Here is a 17,869-nt window from a genome sequence, read left to right on the forward strand (position 1 = left end):
TAATGTCCTGCCATGATGGAATTACCACCTGGAAGGAAGCAGGGCTTGTACTCTATCTCCTGGGAATACCCATCCACACCTAATCTAAATCCTCCTAACCTTGAAGCCACAGCTCACATGTCACCCCTGAAAAACAACCATTAACAAGCCCTTAGAGGGTGCAAGATAATGAGCTACATGCTCTCGAGGACACAAATAAAAACAAGACAATCTCTGCCCAGACAGTTTATAAATGCAGGGAGGGAGAAAGCGAGTATCTCCTACAGAAGGAGAGCTCAATAAATATTTATAAAATAAAAGAATGAATAAATAAGCGAATGACTTTACAATAATAATACAGTAAATTAAATACATGAAAACAGAGAAGCAAGTATTATGCACAGAAGAAGAGATAATTGATGGGGTGAGGGCTGGGGGAGACTGTAAAGGTGGTAGCATTTGAATTGGGTATTGAAGGATTGGTAGTAATAACATGTAACATTTGTTCAGAGCTTTAAAGTTGACAAGTGTTTTACATGCATGAACCCATTTAGTGCCTTTCTATACTGCTTGAGGTTGGCATTGGTTGGTATTTTAGTCCCTACTTTAGAAGTGAGCAAAAGTCAAATGAGCTAACCAAAGTCATGTAGCTGGTGAGGAAGGGAGCCCAGGTCTCAAGCCTGGAATCCATTGCCTCTCCATAACACTGCTGTGGACTCGGGACATTCATCTGGGGGAAGGACATTACAGGCCAGGAAAACAGCATAAGAGACGTGGATGTGTCATTCTGAGCAGGTAGTTTATACATGGAAGGGTGATTTTTTTTTAAGGAGCCTTCCTTTTAGGAAGAGTATTGTGAATGCAAGAAGGTCTGGCTGGCATTAAAATGAATGAAACCATGTCCTTTGCAGCAACATGGATGGAGCTGGAGGCCATTATCCTAAGTGAACTAACTCAGAAACAGAAAGCTGTTCTCACTCGTAAGTGGGAGGCAAACATTTGGTATACATGGACAGAAAGATGGAAAATAATAGACACTGGTGATTCCCAAAGTGGCCAGGGAGGGAAAGGTTGAAAAACTACCTATTGGGTATAATGTTCAATATTTAGGTGACACATTTACTAGAAGCCTAATCCTTACCATTATGCAATATACCCATGTCATAAACATGTACATGTACCCCCTGAATCTAAAATTTTTTAAAAAGAAGGGGCCCAGTGCAGTGGCTCATGCCTGTAATCCCAGCACTTTGAGAGGCCGAGGCAGGAGGAGGGCTTGAAGCCAGGAGTTTGAGATCAGCCTGGGCAACATAGCAAGATCCTGTCTCTACAAAAAAATATAAAAATTAGCCGGGTGTGGTGGTGTGCACCTGTCATCCCATCTACTCGGGAGGCTGAGGTGAGAGGATTGCTTGAGCTCAGGTTACAGTGAGCTATGATCACACCACTTCACTCCAGCCTAGGTGACAGAGCAAGAACCTGTCTCTAGAAGAAAAAAAAAAAAAAAAAAAAGGCTGGCTGGGAGAGCTGAGATGTTGGTGAAGGTGTCCCCAGAGACCCCTGAACCCCCAAAATCATTGTTAACATTTTTCTTGAGACTTTTGTCACATCCTGCCAGGCATTCTTCTTGGATGAATTTGTCTCATCTCTCCTCCTATATGATAAACTCCTTGGCCAGTCACTGGCCACATCTGTATTTAAATTTCTCTAAAACTCAGGGTGGATGTAGGTTTTGTGGATCATGTAACTTATACAATTTGAAAAGCCTTCTTTAAGAAAAATAATTAAAATTATAAGCACCAGATTTGGTACAAAATGAGTATTTATTTAGAATAAAGGAAGAGCACACTGCCAATTACAAATTTTAAAAACAGACAAATACAACAAAACCAGGAAAAGAATAGATATGTTTATTTCTTAACTATCTGACATCCCTTTGTAATACATTTTTAACCTCCAATTTTTTGGCCACATAAAACTTAATTGCCTTTTGAAATGATTTTTAAATTTGTAATACCATTTTTTGATAGTAAGCACGGTTGACTAAAACTAGTTTCGTATTATTGAGGGTTTGCAAATGTTTATTTGAGCATCATAACTTGTTAATAATGATGTTATGTTCATAAAGTTCTTTGATTACTGTAAGATTTGGAGACATCTATTGCACAGGGACAAATTTCAAATACTCTTTGTCTTGATGACTCTGAGAGACAGGAAAAAAGGAAAATCACATGTCACTCAACGCTTCTGACATCAGATGTGTAGGATGTGGAGGGGGGCGTTTCCCCCACACACGAACCAAGCAATTCTCCAGCAGACACCAACTGGAGGTCCTATAATTCAATTCAATTCAGTTCTGATGCTATCTATCTGGAGATCGCATCAGATCCCACAGGTTAAAGACTCAGTCCAAAGACTGCCCCCCACTTCAGATGTCAATCATAAGCCCTAGGTTGTGATTTGTGCTTCTGACCAACTGACTATCAATCAGGGGTTCTCACAGCCCCCTCCTTGGGTTCGATTAATTTGCCAGAACAGCTCGCAGAACTCAGGGAAATGTTTATGTTCACCTATTTATTGCAAAGGATATTACAGAGGATAGAGATGAACAGCCAGATGGGAGACGGACATGAGGCCAGGCATGTGGGAAGGAGCGGGGAGCTTCTGCGCTGTCTCTGGACTTACCACCCTCCAGGAACCCCAACGTGTCCCACTATCCAGAAGGCCCCTGAACCCTGTCCCTTAAGGTTTTCATGGAGGCTTCATGAAATAGGCATGGTTGGTCACATCATTGGCCACTGATGATCAACTCAACCTTCAACCCCTCTCCCCTGTCTGGAGGTCGAGGGTTGGGCTGAAAGTTCCAACCTTCTGAACACATGGTTGTTTCCCCGGCAACCAGCCCCATTCTGAGGCTGTGTAGGAGCCAGCAACCACCAGTCATCATATTAACCTACAAAAAGACAGTGCGGCTGGGCGCGGTGGCTCACGCCTGTAATCCCAGCATTTTGTGAGGCTGAGACAGGTGGATCATCTGAGGTCAGGAGTTCAAGACCAGCCTGGCCAACATGGTGAAACTCTGTCTCTACTAAAAATACAAAAAAATTAGCCAGATGTGGTGGCAGGCGCCTGTAATCCCAGCTACTCGGGAGGCTGAGGTGGGAGAATTGCTTGAACCCAGGAGGTAGAGGTTGCAATGAGCCGAGATGGCATGGCTGCACTCCAGCCTGGGCAACAAGAGTGAAACTTGGTCTCAAAAAAAAAAAAACAAAAATCACTTTGGAGATTACAAAGGCTTTTAGGAGCCATGTGCAGGGAGATGGGGAAATGTAATATATATTTCTTACTATAAATCACAATTTTACAATGACCCTCATTTACCAATGTGTCATAGATGTTCTCATTGCAGTAGTGTTGTATCCTTCATGTTATCTTTTTTTTTTTTTTTTTTTTTTTTGAGATAGAGTCTTGCTCCATCACCCAGGATGGAGTGCAGTGGCACGATCTCGGCTCACTGTAACCTCCACCTCCTCGGTTCAGGTGATCTCCTGCCTCAGCCTCCTGAGTACCTGGGATTACAGGTAAGCACCAACACACCGGCTAATTTTTGTATTTTGAGTAGAGACAGGGTTTCGCCATGTTGGCCAGGCTGGTCTCTTTAACTCCTGACCTCAAGTGATCCCCCTGCCTGGGCCTCCCAAAGTGCTGGGATTATAGGCATGAGCCACCACGCCCAGCCCCCTGCCGAAGGAAAATCTTGAGTTCCTTCAAGGGGAATTCTAGGCACCTAGCCAGTTCTGAGATGTAAATGAGCAATTTGATAAGCAAGAAGGTAATAGTGGCTTAAAATGATAGCCAAGGAAGTTACAGTGAAGATATATGTTTGGTCCCCTATGGAAACTAAGATAACATCTTAACATATGACCCCAAGTTGCTTTTCAGAAACCCAGACCCTCACTAAATGGATCCGCTGACACAGAGACCTCAGATGAGGGGAAGCTGAGGCCTGAACCCTGACCCCCGTTGTTTGTTCTAAATTTCTTCCTGTGGGACCTGGAGGAAGCCATGCTCACAGGCCAGAGCTAACATTGTTTCCTACTGAACCCTAATTTTTGACAAAGCTTTGCCTCCTGAACCAATTTCAAATCAGAAAACCTTTGAAATCAGAAGCCACCTATGACCTGTGCCCCCAAGCCCCCATTTTTAGGTCAAACCAACGTAGAGCCTCCATGCATTGATTTATGGGTTTGCCTGTAACTTCTGCCTTCCCATCTTTAAAAACCCCTCCCTGCAAGCCGTCAGAGAGTTCAGGTCTTACGCATTAGTTGCCTGATTCTCCTTGCTTGGCGCACTGCAGTAACTGCTTTGCTTTCTCTCACTGAAAATCCCCATGTCAGTGTTTGGCTTTGCTGCATTGGGCGGGGGAACCCAAGTTTGATTCAGTAACAGTGACACTTATAGTGTATTAGGTTTATGAATTTAGCAAAAACATAAAATGAGGATGCAAACACATTGCTGAGGCTTATCCAACACACCTTGGAAGAAAAACTGAGGCAAGAAAGGAGTTTGAAGGTTCAGTTTCATCAGCTTCAAAGTAGATCCACCTTTGAACACATTCTGGTGTTTTTGAGAGAATAAGTGCTGAAGGAATGAATGAATGAATGAATGAATGAATGAATGCCTTTTTCTCATAATGTGGAAGCCTAGGCTGGGAGCTGAGATTACAGAACACTCCAAACAAGGGGCCTGCAGGGGCTCTCTTCCTGATATGTGTCCCAGGTTGGTGGGTCCAGCCCAGAATCAAGCACAGTGTTCCAGGAGTTATCTGGCTTTGCAAGGTGGGCAGAGTGCACCTGTTGCCTTACTCATTCCAGGCCATTTGCCTCTATTAATCCAAGCTAAAATTGCTGTAGTGGGCTTTCTTTTCTTTCCTTCTCTTTTTGGCCAACTACTCTTGACATGGATGCATACTGAGCTTGTAGTCAACTAAAACCTTTCAATGAGGCCGAGCGCGGTGGCTCACACCTGTAATCCCAGCAATTTGGGAGGCTGAGGCAGGTGGATCACCTGAGGTCAAGAGTTCGAGACTGGCCTGGCCAACATGGTGAAACCCTGTCTCTACTAAAAATACAAAAATTAGCTGGGCGTGTTGGCACACACTTATCGCCCTAGCTACTCAGGAGGCTGAAGCAGGAGAAGCACTTGAACCCAGGAGGTGGAGGTTGCAGTGAGCTGAGATTGCACCACTGCACTCCAGCCTGGGCAACAGAGCGAGACTCCGTCTCAAAAAAATAAAATAAAATAAATAAAACCTTTCAATGTTTCACACTTGCTAAACCAGGTCTCTCTCAGGCTGTAACTAAGTGATTTAAGGTGCAAATGCGTGATTCTTTACTGATTTCAATTAAATTCCACATTTTTTTTTTTTTTGAGATGGAATCTTGCTCTGTCACCCAGGCTGGAGTGCAGTGCTACAATCTCGGCTCACTGCAAGCTCCGCCTCCCGGGTTCACGCCATTCTCCTGCTTCAGCCTCCCGAGTAACTGGGACTACAGGTGCCCGCCACCATGCTCGGCTAATTTTTTGTATTTTTAGTAGAGACGGGGTTTCACCATGTTAGCCAGGATGGTCTCAATCTCCTGACCTTGTGATCCCCCCGCCTCAGCCTCCCAAAGTGCTGGGATTACAGGGGTGAGCCACCACGCCCAGCCTAAATTCCACATTTTTATGCTTAGCTCACCACTCTGACCTCATGAGATGGATTTCACTATCCAGTGTGTCATCCAGCATGATGACTATGGCCACCCTTTCTAGAACATCCAAGTCACTGATTCCAAGACATCAGATGTGGCTCTGAGTGGAGCCCTGAATTTCATCCCCCTGAACTTCCACTCTGGCCTGACATTAATTCACTATCAATATCTTTTTAGTCCAGATGTTTAATCTATTTTGAATCCCTGTGGTTGTAATGCCATACAACCCAAATTTCAAACTTAGAAAGATATCAAATGCCTTGGTAGAATCTATGTATATTCCATAGTTCCACAATCCAATAGTACAGATATTCCATCAAAAAAATTAAATGTGCCAGGCGCACTTGCTCACCATGTAATCTCAGCATTTTGGGAGGTTGAGGTCAGGAGTTTGAGACCAACCTGGCCAACATGGTGAAATCCCGTCTCTACTAAAAATATAAAAATTAGCCGGGCATGGTGGTGTGCGCCTGTAATCCCAGCTGTTCCGGAGGCTGACACAGAAGAATCACTTGAACCCGGGAGGCGGAGGCTGCCATGAGTGGAGATTGTGCCACTACACTCCAGCCTGGGCAACCGAGAGAGATTGTCTCAAAAAAAAAAAAAAAAAAAATTAAATGCAGTTGGTAGAAGATGCCTTTTTTCTTAGCACATCTATTCTTTTTCCTGTTTAGCGTCACTTTTTTTACAAGCACATGACACTGGCTTATCAGCATCTGATGTGGTTCGGATCTGTGTCCCTGCCCAAATCTCATGTCGAATTGTAATCCTCAGTGTTGAAGAAGGGGCCTGGTGGGAGGGGATTGGATCGTGTGGGTGGATTTCCCGCTTGCTGTTCTTGTGATAGTGAGTTCTCACCAGATCTGATTGTTTAAAAGTGTGTAGCACCTCCTCCTTCACTTTCTTCCTCCTGCTCTGGTCATATGAAAGATATGCCTGCTTCCTCTTCACCTTTCATTATGATTGTAAGTTTCCTGAGGCCTCCCCAGTTATTTTTCCTGTACAGCCTGTGGAACCATGAGCCAATTAAACCTCTTTTCTTTATATCAATTAACCAGTCTCAGGTAGTTCTTAATAGCAGTGCGAGAACGGACTAGTGCATCTCATTAGCTCATCTGACTCATGGGTCTTTCCAGGAACAACTCTTTGCAATGGGTAATAATACATCTTCCCATGTCTTTTAAGGTCAATGATTCCAGAATGTATTCATATGCAATTATTAATGTCATAATAATACTTTGAGGCTGTGCAGTTTACAAGGCTCTGTCTTGTACAATCTCATTTAACAAAAAGCTACCTAGGAAAAAATACAAGAATTCTACTTTTGAAAAAGAGTAATGAACTCTAATTACTAATGCCCTGTCCAGCCCCAGGACATTTGACTCCAAAAATCAGTGAAATTGTACTTCCCAATTGAGCATTCTGAAATCCAGGTAACATGATACCAGGATTCTAAAAGCCTTCATCTCCATGACACAGTCTTCATTAGAGCACAAAGAGAATTCTACAAAAATACTGATTTCCAAACTGCATGGGCAGCCTCTATTAGGAATTAGAATGTGTCTATACTGACCTTTCCCAAAGACCTATAATTTGCATTCAAATAATGGTGTCAGATTGGAGACAGGATGAGGTGTTAAATAGAGTCAAGGAAACCAAGTTCAGAAAGTGGACAAGTTGCATGTTTTACAATAGGGATAAAGCTCCTCAATCTTGAATCTGACTTCTTATTCACTACCTGGAGTTCACTGTAGACTATGAGAAGAATGGATTAAATCAAGTAGAAACCTGGAAAATGTGGACTTCTTCCAAAGTTAAGAGCACAACCATTCCTGGCATGCTTCTCCTTCAAATGGGAAGGAAGTCAGATGGAGACGGAAAGCCTGCAGTTGCAGTCAGAAAAGAGGAATTTAAATTCCCAACTCTGTCACTTAGTGGTGGCCACTTTGGGCAAACCATTTCTTCCCTTTTGCTCGACATACATTCTTTCTGTAGAACAGTAATGATTCCCCACTTGCTAGGCTTTTCCTGAGATGTCAGAGTCCCTGGCACCTAATCTAGTGGTTTTCAACTTGGTCTCTGGACTGGCAGCATTGGCATCAACCTGGAACTGGTTAGAAATGCAGATTCTCAGGCCCTTTTCCAATTCTATTGAATCAGAAACTCTGGAGATGGGGCCCAAGAATCTGTTTCAACAAGCTTTCCAGGGGATTCTGGTATATGCTAACATTTGAGAACCTGACTTAATATAATATCAGTCAACATTTATTTTATTTTATTTTATTTTAGATTCAGGGGGTACATGTGCAGCTTTCTTCCACGGGAATATTACGTGATGCTGAAGTTTGGGTTTCTGTTGATCCAGTCACAAAGAGTGAATATAGTACCCAACATGTAGTTTTGCAATTCCTTCACTTCTCTCTTCCTCCCGTCCTTTGGAGTCTCCAGCGTCCGTCATTCCCATCTTTGTGTCCATGTATACCTAGTGAATAGCTCCCACTTATGAGAACAGGCAGCATTCAGTTTTCTGTTTCTGCATTAATTCCTTTAGGGTAATGGCCTTCAGCTGTATCTGTGTTGCTACAGCAGACATGATTTCATGCTTTTTTATGGTTGCATAATATTCTATGGTTTATACGTATCACATTCTCTTTATGCAGTCCACTGTTGATGAGCACCTACGTTGGTTCTAGGTCTTTGCTATTGTGAATATGGTTGTAAAGAACATACAGATGCAGGTGTCTTTTGGTAGAATAATTTATTTTCCTTCGGGCATATACCCAGTCATGGGATTGCTGGGTCAAAAGGTACTTCTACTTTTAGTCCTTTGAGTAATCTCCAAACTGCTTTCCACAGGGGCTGAACTAATTTACATTCCCACCAACAGTGTATAAGTAGTTTTTTGTTTATTTTTCCTACACAACCTGGCCATTACCTGGGGGAGTTTTTTGTCTTTTTATTAATAGCCATTCTTACTGGTGTGCTGTGGTATCTCATTGTAGTTTTGATTTGCATTTCTCTAATGATTGATGATGTTGAGCATTTGTTCATGTTTGTTAGCCACTTGTATGTCTTCTTTTGAAAAGTATCTGTTTATGTCCTTTGCCCCCTTTTTAACGGGGTTAACTGGGTTTTTTTTCTTATTGATGTGTTTAAGTTTCTTATAGAATCTGAGTATCAGTCCTTTGTCAGATGCATAATTTGCAAATATTGTCTCCCATTCTGTCAGTTGTCTGTTTACTCTATTGATAGTTTCTTATGCTTTGCAGAAGCTTTTAAATTAGGTCCCAGTTGTCAAGTTTTGTTTTTGTTGCATTTGCTTTTGAGGTCAGTAAATGAGTCTGCATATGAAACACTGGATCACATCTGTGGTCACTTTCCCACTAGCACACAGCTTTTTCTCTGCCACTGGGGATATAGGACTCTCCAAAGTTAGACTCCTGTAGGAGGACATGTCACAATGGCCCACATTCAGAGACTGCTATTACCAAGGGTACTAGTGGTTTACCAGGAAAGGCATGAGCAGGGTCATATACAACCCCTGACCCAGGGAGGTGTGAAAGTAGCTGAATCAGCTCTGCATGGCTTGATTGTGCTGAGCCCTTCTTCATCCTCACTAGCAATGTCACAAAGCAGAACACAGGCCAGTCAACTCCGTGTTCTATTATACATGGGCCCTACAAGGAGTATACAATCTGCTGGGTCCCTAGCAGCCTCCTTTCTGATATAGGTTGTGTCTGTCTAATACTTTCTGCCCCACCTCTGACCCTTTAAATCAAGGCAAAAGTCGGGTATCAAGGGTGACCAACCATCCCAGTTTGCCCAGGACTGAGGAATTTCCCAGGAGATGAGTTTTTCAGTGCTAAAACCAGGGATGTCCCAGGCAAAACAAAACAGTTGGCCAGGCCGGGCGCGGTGGCTCATGCCCGTAATCCCAGGACTTTGGGAGGCCAAGGCCCGTGGATCACTTGAGGTCAGGAGTTCGAGACCAGCCTGGCCAACATGGTGAAACCCCATCTCTACTAAAAATATGAAAAATTAGCTGGGTGTAGTGGTGCATGCCTGTAACCCCAACTACTCAGGAGGCTGAGGCTGGAAAATTGCTTGAACCTGGGAGGCAGAGGTTGCAGTGAGCCAATATGGAACCACTGCAGTCCAGTCTGGGTGACAGAGTGGGACCCTGTCTCAAAAAAACAAAACAAAACAAAACAAAAAACAGTTGGCTATCCTACAGTGAGATAGCACACACTGCAGACAGGCTTCTTGAGAGATGTTTACCACACTAATCCCTGAGAAGGAGCAGGGAACCCTCTGAGAAGCCTGCTGGGCCCCCCAAGTATGGAAATAAAGGAAAATCTTGAGTTCCTTTAAGGGAAATTCCAGGCGCCTAGCTAGCCCTGAGAAGTGAGCAACCTGGTAAGGAAGAAGAAACCCAGGCCCCACCAAACAGATCTGCTGGTGTGTAGACCTCAGATAAGGGGGAGCTGAGGACTGAACGTTTGCTGCTATTCTTTGTTCTAAATTTCTTCCTGCAGGGCCTGGAGGAAGTCACAACCACAGGCCAGGCTTTAACGTTCCTTTCTCCTGACCCCAAGTTTTTAGACAAAGCTTCACTTCCTTAACCAATCACAAATCAGAGTCTTTGAATCCACCTCTGGCCTGCAAGCCTCTCCACTTCAAAATATCCTGCCTTTTTGGGCCAAATCAAAGTATAGCCTCCATGTATTGGTTTACAATTTTGTCTGCAATTTCTGCTTTCCTGAAATGTACCCGCCTTTAAAAATCCTTGCTTACAAGCCATCGGGAGGTCACGTCTTAAGTGTGAGCTGCCCAATTCTCCTTGCTTGGTGCCCTGAAAATAAATGCCCTCCTTTCTCCTGCTGCCAAACCTCTATATGGATGTTTGGCTTTACTGCACTGGGTGAGGGGACCCCGGTTTGATTTGGTAACATCCTGAGTCTTCTCTGATCCAGACACATTTACTGACCAGAGCCCTGTCTTAGTCTTTGATTTCAAGCCTGTTTCTATTAATAGTTTTCTGGACCTGATGACTGTACTCTGTCTTACTGAGGTTTGACTTTGGTTTCCCCTACTACATTTTGAGTAGATCCACATCTCTGGTTCTCACAGATGGTCTCTAAGAAAGCAATCCTGGCTGGACATGGTGGCTCATGCTTGTAATCCCAGCACTTTGGGAGGCTGAGGTGGGCGGATCACGTGCTATCAGGAGTTGAGGACCAGCCTGGCCAACATGGTGAAACCCCATCTCTACTAAAAATACAAAAATTAGCCGGCCATGGTGGCACAGGCCTGTAATCCCAGCTACTGTGGTGCTGAGGCAAGAGAATCGCTTGAACCATGTTGGCCTGGCTCGTCTCGAACTCCTGACCTCAGGTGATCTATCCACCTCGGCCTCCCAAAGTGTTGGGGTTACAGGTTTGAGGCACCATGCCTGCCCACCTCTTGACTTTTTATAGTTATTGTATTGTTTTAATCTTGAGTAAATAAATGCTAGCTGAAATGACGCAGTTCAGGAAAATCTGCTTCTGTTACCAAAAAAAAAAAAAAAAAAAAAAAATTCTTACAAGTCCAATAAGGTTATGCTAATGTTTATGTTTGGAAAATATTATCTCTTCCACCAGGTGCGTCACTGTTGTTCCTGCCCCTCCTCTCTGGCAGGACTTTGGAGGCCGAGGTGGATCACCTGAGGTCAGGAGTTCGAGACCAGCCTGACCAACATGGAGAAACCTGTCTCTACTAAAAATACAAAATTAGCTGTGCATGGTGATGCATGCCTATAATCCCAGCTACTCGGGAGGCTGAGGCAGAATTGCTTGAACCTGGGAGGCGGAGGTTGTGGTAAGCCGAGATCACAGCATTGCACTCCAGCCTGGGCAATAAGAGTGAAACTCCGTCTCAGAAAAAAAATAAATAAAAAGAATAAAGATTTCTTAAAATGATATTTTCTGTATTTTATAGATGTGAGTATGAGTAGCAATCTTAATAGGACATTACCTGATACTTGTGGGACTAGAAGATGACAGTGGCAGTTGATTTGATCCAGATGTCTCTAACTCTTTTTTTGTTTTGTTTTGTTTTGCCTTTTTTTTTTTTTTTTTTTTGGAGACAGAGCCTTGCTCTGTCGCCCAGGCTGGAGTTCAGTGGCACTATCTTGCTGTCTTGGCTCACTGCAACCTCCACCTCCAGGGTTCAAGAAATTCTCCTGGCTCAGCCTCCCAAGTAGCTGGGATTACAGGTGAGCACCACCACACCCAGCTAATTTTTGTACTTTTAGTAGGGACGGAGTTTCACCATGTTGGCCAGGCTGGTTTCAAACCCCTGACCTCAGATGATCTGCCTGCCTCGGCCTTGCACCTGGCCCAGATATCTCTAATTCTAACATGAGGTGTATTGGAGGATCATAACAGAGTGAGTTGCTGGTATATCCACAAGGAAATGAGCATGGAACTCTCAAGACAGCTGTCCTGAGAAGTGTGTGTGTGCTGTTCTTGAATATCTCACTGCTCATTTATACACAGGCTTTCTGGTGACTGAGTCAACAGTATCTGTTTCATAAGTAATGTAGCCTTATTTATTTATCTGAGACAGGGTCTTGCTCTGTTACCCAGGCTGGAGTGCAGTGGTGCGATCTCAGCTCACCGCAACTTCCTCCTCCCAGGTTCAACCGACTCTTCTGCCTCAGCCTCCCAAGTAGCTGGGATTACAGGTGCCACCACACCTGGCTAATTTTTGTTTTTTGTTTTTGTTTGTTTTTTGAAATGGAGTTTTGCTCTTGTTGCCCAGGCTGGAGTGCAATGGCGCAATCTTGGCTCACCACAACTTCTGCCTCCCAGGTTCAAGCGATTATCCTGCCTTAGCCTCTCCAGTAGCTGGGATTACAGGCATGTGCCACCACTCCTGGCTAATTCTGTATTTTTAGTAGAGATGGGGATTTCTCCATGTTGGTCAGGCTGCTCTCAAACTCCCGACCTCAGGTGTTCCACTTGCCTCGGCCTTCCAAAGTGCTGGGATTGCAGGCACGAGCCACCGCACCCAGCCTAATTTTTGTACTTTTGGTAGAGATGGGGTTTTACCATGTTGGCCAGGCTGGCTCAAATTTCTGACCTCAAGTGGTCCGCCTGCCTTGGCCTTCCTGAGTGTTGGAATTACAGGCGTGAGCCACCATGCCTGGGCAACCCTATTTCTTTAAACCTATATATTTTGCACTTGTTAAAAGTATTTGTATATACAGTCATCCAGCTTCCTTTATGTATGCTTGAATTTTGTATAAGCTTAAATATTTTTTCTAATCTAAGCTTTATTTTATCCTCTTTCTTCTACATTTGTATAACTTTAGGTGACTGACTGTCTTTGTTTAAAGTTTTTTCTCAAAAGGCTTAAAATAGAATATAGTTATTGGCATCAACTTGAAAGTTATTTGAGGAGAAAGGGAGATTTATAATGATTCAAACGAAGCAAACTAAAAAGTAATGAAGCAAGACAGAGGAAAAAGCAGTATTCACTTGCGCACATCCCAAAAGAATAACATTTCAAATGTAACTAGAAAAAAGTATGCTGAAGTTCATAATACAGAAATAATTATTAATACTCAAAATAGCTTTAAAGCCCTGCTCAACTTTTGAATGCTGGGAATTGACCCGGAGGTGGCTATAACTCTAAGATGGTTCCTTTAGTAATGACCATTTTCTTTTTCAAGATGATTATTCCCCACCTTCTAAGAGACCAAAGACCAACGAGCCACCACAGCCACCAGTCTTGGAACCTGCCAATGCTGGGCAACGGAAAGTGAGGGAGTTCAACTCTGGTAAGTTCTCAGCAAAATCCATGACCTTTTCCTTCATCTTCTGGACTCTCAATGTGACTGATGAAAGTTACAACATGCTCTGCAGGGGGAAACGCTTTAGCATGTATTACTACATTGTAATCTCATCTTTGTAAAGCCAGGAGCATTTTTAAGTCCCATTACAGACATTGTTTAAATATAGTTTGTATTTACCAAAGCATAGGACATTGTTTCATCTCATAGTAATTAGTTAGTTGGCTCAAAATTAGTGCTAATGACTTAGTAATTCAATAATTTCTCTTAGCTTTAAAACCTTCTTTATTTCAGAACTATTTCACCTCTTGGTTTTTGTTTTTGCTGTGTGTCACTGCCTGCCAGCTGCTAATCTCTTAACTCCCAGTGGGTCATGTGTCCTGTGAAGGGACTGAATGAGATATTAGTGGCAAAATTATGTTGATGATTTCTATTTTGAATAAATCATTAAGCTTGTATACATTTTGAAAATGGTATTTTAATATTTTACTGTGTCACAGTCACAAATGATTGGATATCTGTTGAATTTATATGTACATTAAGTTGTTATACGTTTATGTTCTTTAGCATTCTAACTTGCAACCGTATATCTGTGAAGTGGTTTTTTTCGTTTTTTGTTTTTTTGTTTCTTGTTGTTTAAGATCAGACTCTGATTCATTGAGGCATCTGTTTGATGCCAAGTTAAGTGGCCCAGGCTCTGTGTAGGGGGTAAGGTTGAAGCAGGAAGAAGGGTAATGAGGGGCAAGGGTACCAAGAATAGGTTGGAATACCTGGGGGTTCTCAGAGGCTCCCCAAGTTTCCCTGGCCCTGGCCAGCTGTGTTGCTGGCCTGGGCATCTGATGAGCCTGCAAGGGTGACTCCCAAGAGGTGGGTGGTCCAGGAGCTAGGGCAGGGACTTTGCAGTCATGCTGTTGGCTTAGAATCCAGACTCCTGCACTTGGTAGCTGTGACCTCTCCATGCCTCAGTGACCTGGAGAACTGAACTCTGTCTGAGCCAGGTTCCATCCAGGCACTGCGGATCTATCCCGAGGGAAACTGACCCAGGTTGCTCATTGTTCACTGCCAGCCTTATGCGATAGATCATTAAGTCTCAAGGGTTTTCCCAAGCAGATCCTTGTCTCCTTCAAGGCTCTCATAATCCAGTGGAGGAGGCAAAACTCATCTGCCTCTGTCCCTCTGGGCACACCTCATGCCAGGTGCGTCTGTGGACACGGGCCGTGCTCCTGGGCTTCCAAAGTTGGAAAATGTTGCCAGGCTCAGGTGGGTACATCAGAGCAGCTGCTGCCCTCTGGACACAGTGACAAAAAACACTCTTGGCCTGCCGGGCGCAGTGGCTCACGCCTGTAATCCCAGCACTTTGGGAAGCCAAGGCGGGCAGATCACCTGAGGTCAGGAGTTTGAAACCAGCCTGACCAACATAGGAAACCCTGTCTCCAGTAAACATACAAAAATTAGCTGGGTGTGGTGTCAGCCGCCTGTGATCCCAGCTATTCAGGAGGCTGAGGCAGAAGAATCGCTTGAATCAGGGAGGCAAAGCTTGCAGTGAGCTGAGATCACATCACTGCACTCCAGCCTGGGCGACAGAGTGAGACTCTGTCTCAAAAAAACAAAAACCAACCAACCAAACAAAACACTCCGGGCCTGGAGCCCTGGTCTGGGGCATTGGGTGAGGCTCTTGCACTTCTCTGAGCCTGTTTCCCCATATGGAAAGTGTGCTGATTCTATCTCCCTATGGGCACTGAGGGCTCAGTGTTAGTTTGAGAGCCGGCATCTGGGATTTGGTCTATAATTCCCCTTCAGCCCCATAGCTGCTTCACCCATCTCACAGGGTGATTTCACAGTCCCCACATGCCCCACTCCCTCAGCTCTGCAAATACCAAGCAGCACAGCCTGCCTAGGGGACAGTGGGCTCAGGAGTGCCCAGATAGTCCCCAGAGTGCCCTTGGCAGGCCCCTCACCTAGGTGCTCCCACAGCTCTGTAGCAAGAGTTCTAAACTTTTTTGAGTGTGGAGCCTGCTGAGAGTAAGAGCTGTGGACCGTTTTCCCAGAAATGCATGTGCACGCTCTCAAAACAAAACCTTACAGTGTTTCAGGGGTCTCACACCTTCCTAAGGGCACAGTAATTGTACCCCTGGACCTGAGGGTGAGAAACCTTGCCTCAGTTCTTCCCCAGTTGATCAACCCAGGAGTAAAGGGAGGAGAGGCCGGAAAGCAGAACCCATGGGAAGGGACCCCTCCTGGAGTTGGAGGCCCACTATCTCCTGCCCCTGCCTCTCCTCTGTCCAGAACTGCTCCCTGCTCTGCCCCACTCCTGGGGCCATGGCTATAGGGGTTTGTGTTCTGATACAGGCCCCAGTGGCAACCCTGGGCCCAAAGTGAGCAGGCTCACCTGGAGGGGATCAGAGTAACATGGGAGGAAGTGAGGGGGAAAGCTACCCTGGAACCGCGCCTCTCTGCCCCCTGACGTCACTGGGGTGCACTCTTCCCTCCCCTCACTCAGGCAGTGGCATGAGTTCCATGGGAGCGCTGTCCTGCTCCCTCTGCTGCCTCTTTATAGTCTCGGGGCTACCATAACACTTTCCTTTCCCCAGCCCTGCCAGCCTGGTGGGACATTGGGCTTCCCTCTCACAGGGCCCTGGGGACAGGCCCATCCTGTATCATACCCACACGGAGACCATTTTTTTCTCCAGGGCCTGGGAAGCAGCTAGGTTCCGTGAGTGAAATGCGGATCTGGCCCATACCAAGCTGGGGTTGGGGTACACACTCTCCTCTACTGAAAAGGAGCTAGGGATTCCAACTAGGTGAGAGGGAGAGTGGGCAGAGCCAGACCAGACCAGGACTGATCCCCCGGAAAAAGCCTGCCATCAAAGGCCTCGGCGAGTGCTGGGTGCAGTGGCTCAGTCCTGTAATCCCAGCAGTTTGGGAGGCTGGACAGGTGGATCACTTGAGGCGAGGAGTTCGAGTCTAGACTGGGCGACATCACAAAACCCCTTCTCCTCTAGGCATGCTACACTCCTGTAATCCCAGCTACACGGGAGGCTGAGGCAAGAGAATCGCTTGAACTGGGGAGGCAGAGGTTGAAGTGAGCTGAAATCTTGCCACTGCACTCCAGTCTGAGAGACAGAGTGAAACTGTGTAAAGAAAATGGCCTTGGCAGAGGGGCCGGCCCAGCAGTGCCTTCCCTTGGGTTTCTCCTGGGTAGGCCTCTGCCATGAAGAGATGCTTCTTTCTGCCTGTCCATGGCCCACAGCAAAGGAACGTGTGCTTCTAGGGGTTGGGTGGAAGACAGCTGACAGAACTGGAAACCTCCTTCCGATGGGTTGTTTTTTGCTTTTTTTTTTTTTTTTTTTTTTTTTTTTTTTTAGACAGATTCTCGCTCTGTCACCCAGGCTGGAGTGCAGTGGTGCAATCTTGGCTCACTGCAACCTTCACCCCCCTGGGTTCAAGCAATTCCCATGTCTCAGCCTCCTGAGCAGCTGAGATTACAGGCATGTGCCACCATGCCAGGCTAATTTTTGTATTCTTTGTAGAGGTGGGGTTTCACCATGTTGGCCGGGCTGGTCTCAAACTCCTGACCTCAAGTCATCTGCCCACCTTGGCCTCAGAAAGTGCTGGGATTACAGGCATGAGCCACCGCTCCCCGCCCCTTCAGGTGGGTTTTGAGGCTTCACTACAATACTAGTTTCATAGTTGCTGCTGCAACAAATTACCACACACTTAGTTGCTTAAAACAACACAGATGTATTCCCTCAGAGTTCTGAAGGTCAGAATTCTAGTCAGTCCCACTGAGTCAAGGTGGGAGCAGGTTTGGTGCCTTACAAGGCTCTCCGGGAGAATCCATTTCCTGGCCCTGGGGGCGGCCTTCACTCCTCAGCTTTTGCTGCCCTTTTTGAATGCCTCGTGTTTCCTGCTTCCATCACTACACCTCCCACCCACCCTCTCCATCACCTGCTTTTCTCTTATAAGGATCCTGGTGAGTACATCAACCCTGCAGGGACAAGCTGGGATAATCCTCCCGGCCAAAGATTCTTAACTTCGTTATATCTGCAAAGCTCCTTTTGCCATATAAGGTCATGTTCACCGATTCCTGGGATTGGGATATGGACATTTTGGGGGGTCACTATCAGCCTACTATAGCTAGGCTTCAAAACTATTACACCCTCCTGGTGTTTCAGTGATTGGGATTGGGAGAAAAAGTGTTGGGGTTGGGATTTTTTGCTCTTGCTTTGGGGTCCCTCTTTTTTTCTTTGAGATGGAGTCTCACTCTGTCGCCAGGCTGGAGTGTGGTGGTGCGATCTTG

At 45.3% G+C, this 17,869-nt stretch overlaps 1 pseudogene; it reads left to right on the top strand.

The window, feature by feature from the left end:
• LOC104675893 overlaps positions 1-13,691 on the top strand; it is a 35,435-nt pseudogene extending 21,744 nt beyond the window's left edge.
• The last annotated feature ends 4,178 nt before the right edge of the window (positions 13,692-17,869 follow it).

Source organism: Rhinopithecus roxellana, chromosome 6 (assembly GCF_007565055.1).
Source record: "Rhinopithecus roxellana isolate Shanxi Qingling chromosome 6, ASM756505v1, whole genome shotgun sequence".
Lineage (NCBI taxonomy): Eukaryota > Metazoa > Chordata > Mammalia > Primates > Cercopithecidae > Rhinopithecus > Rhinopithecus roxellana.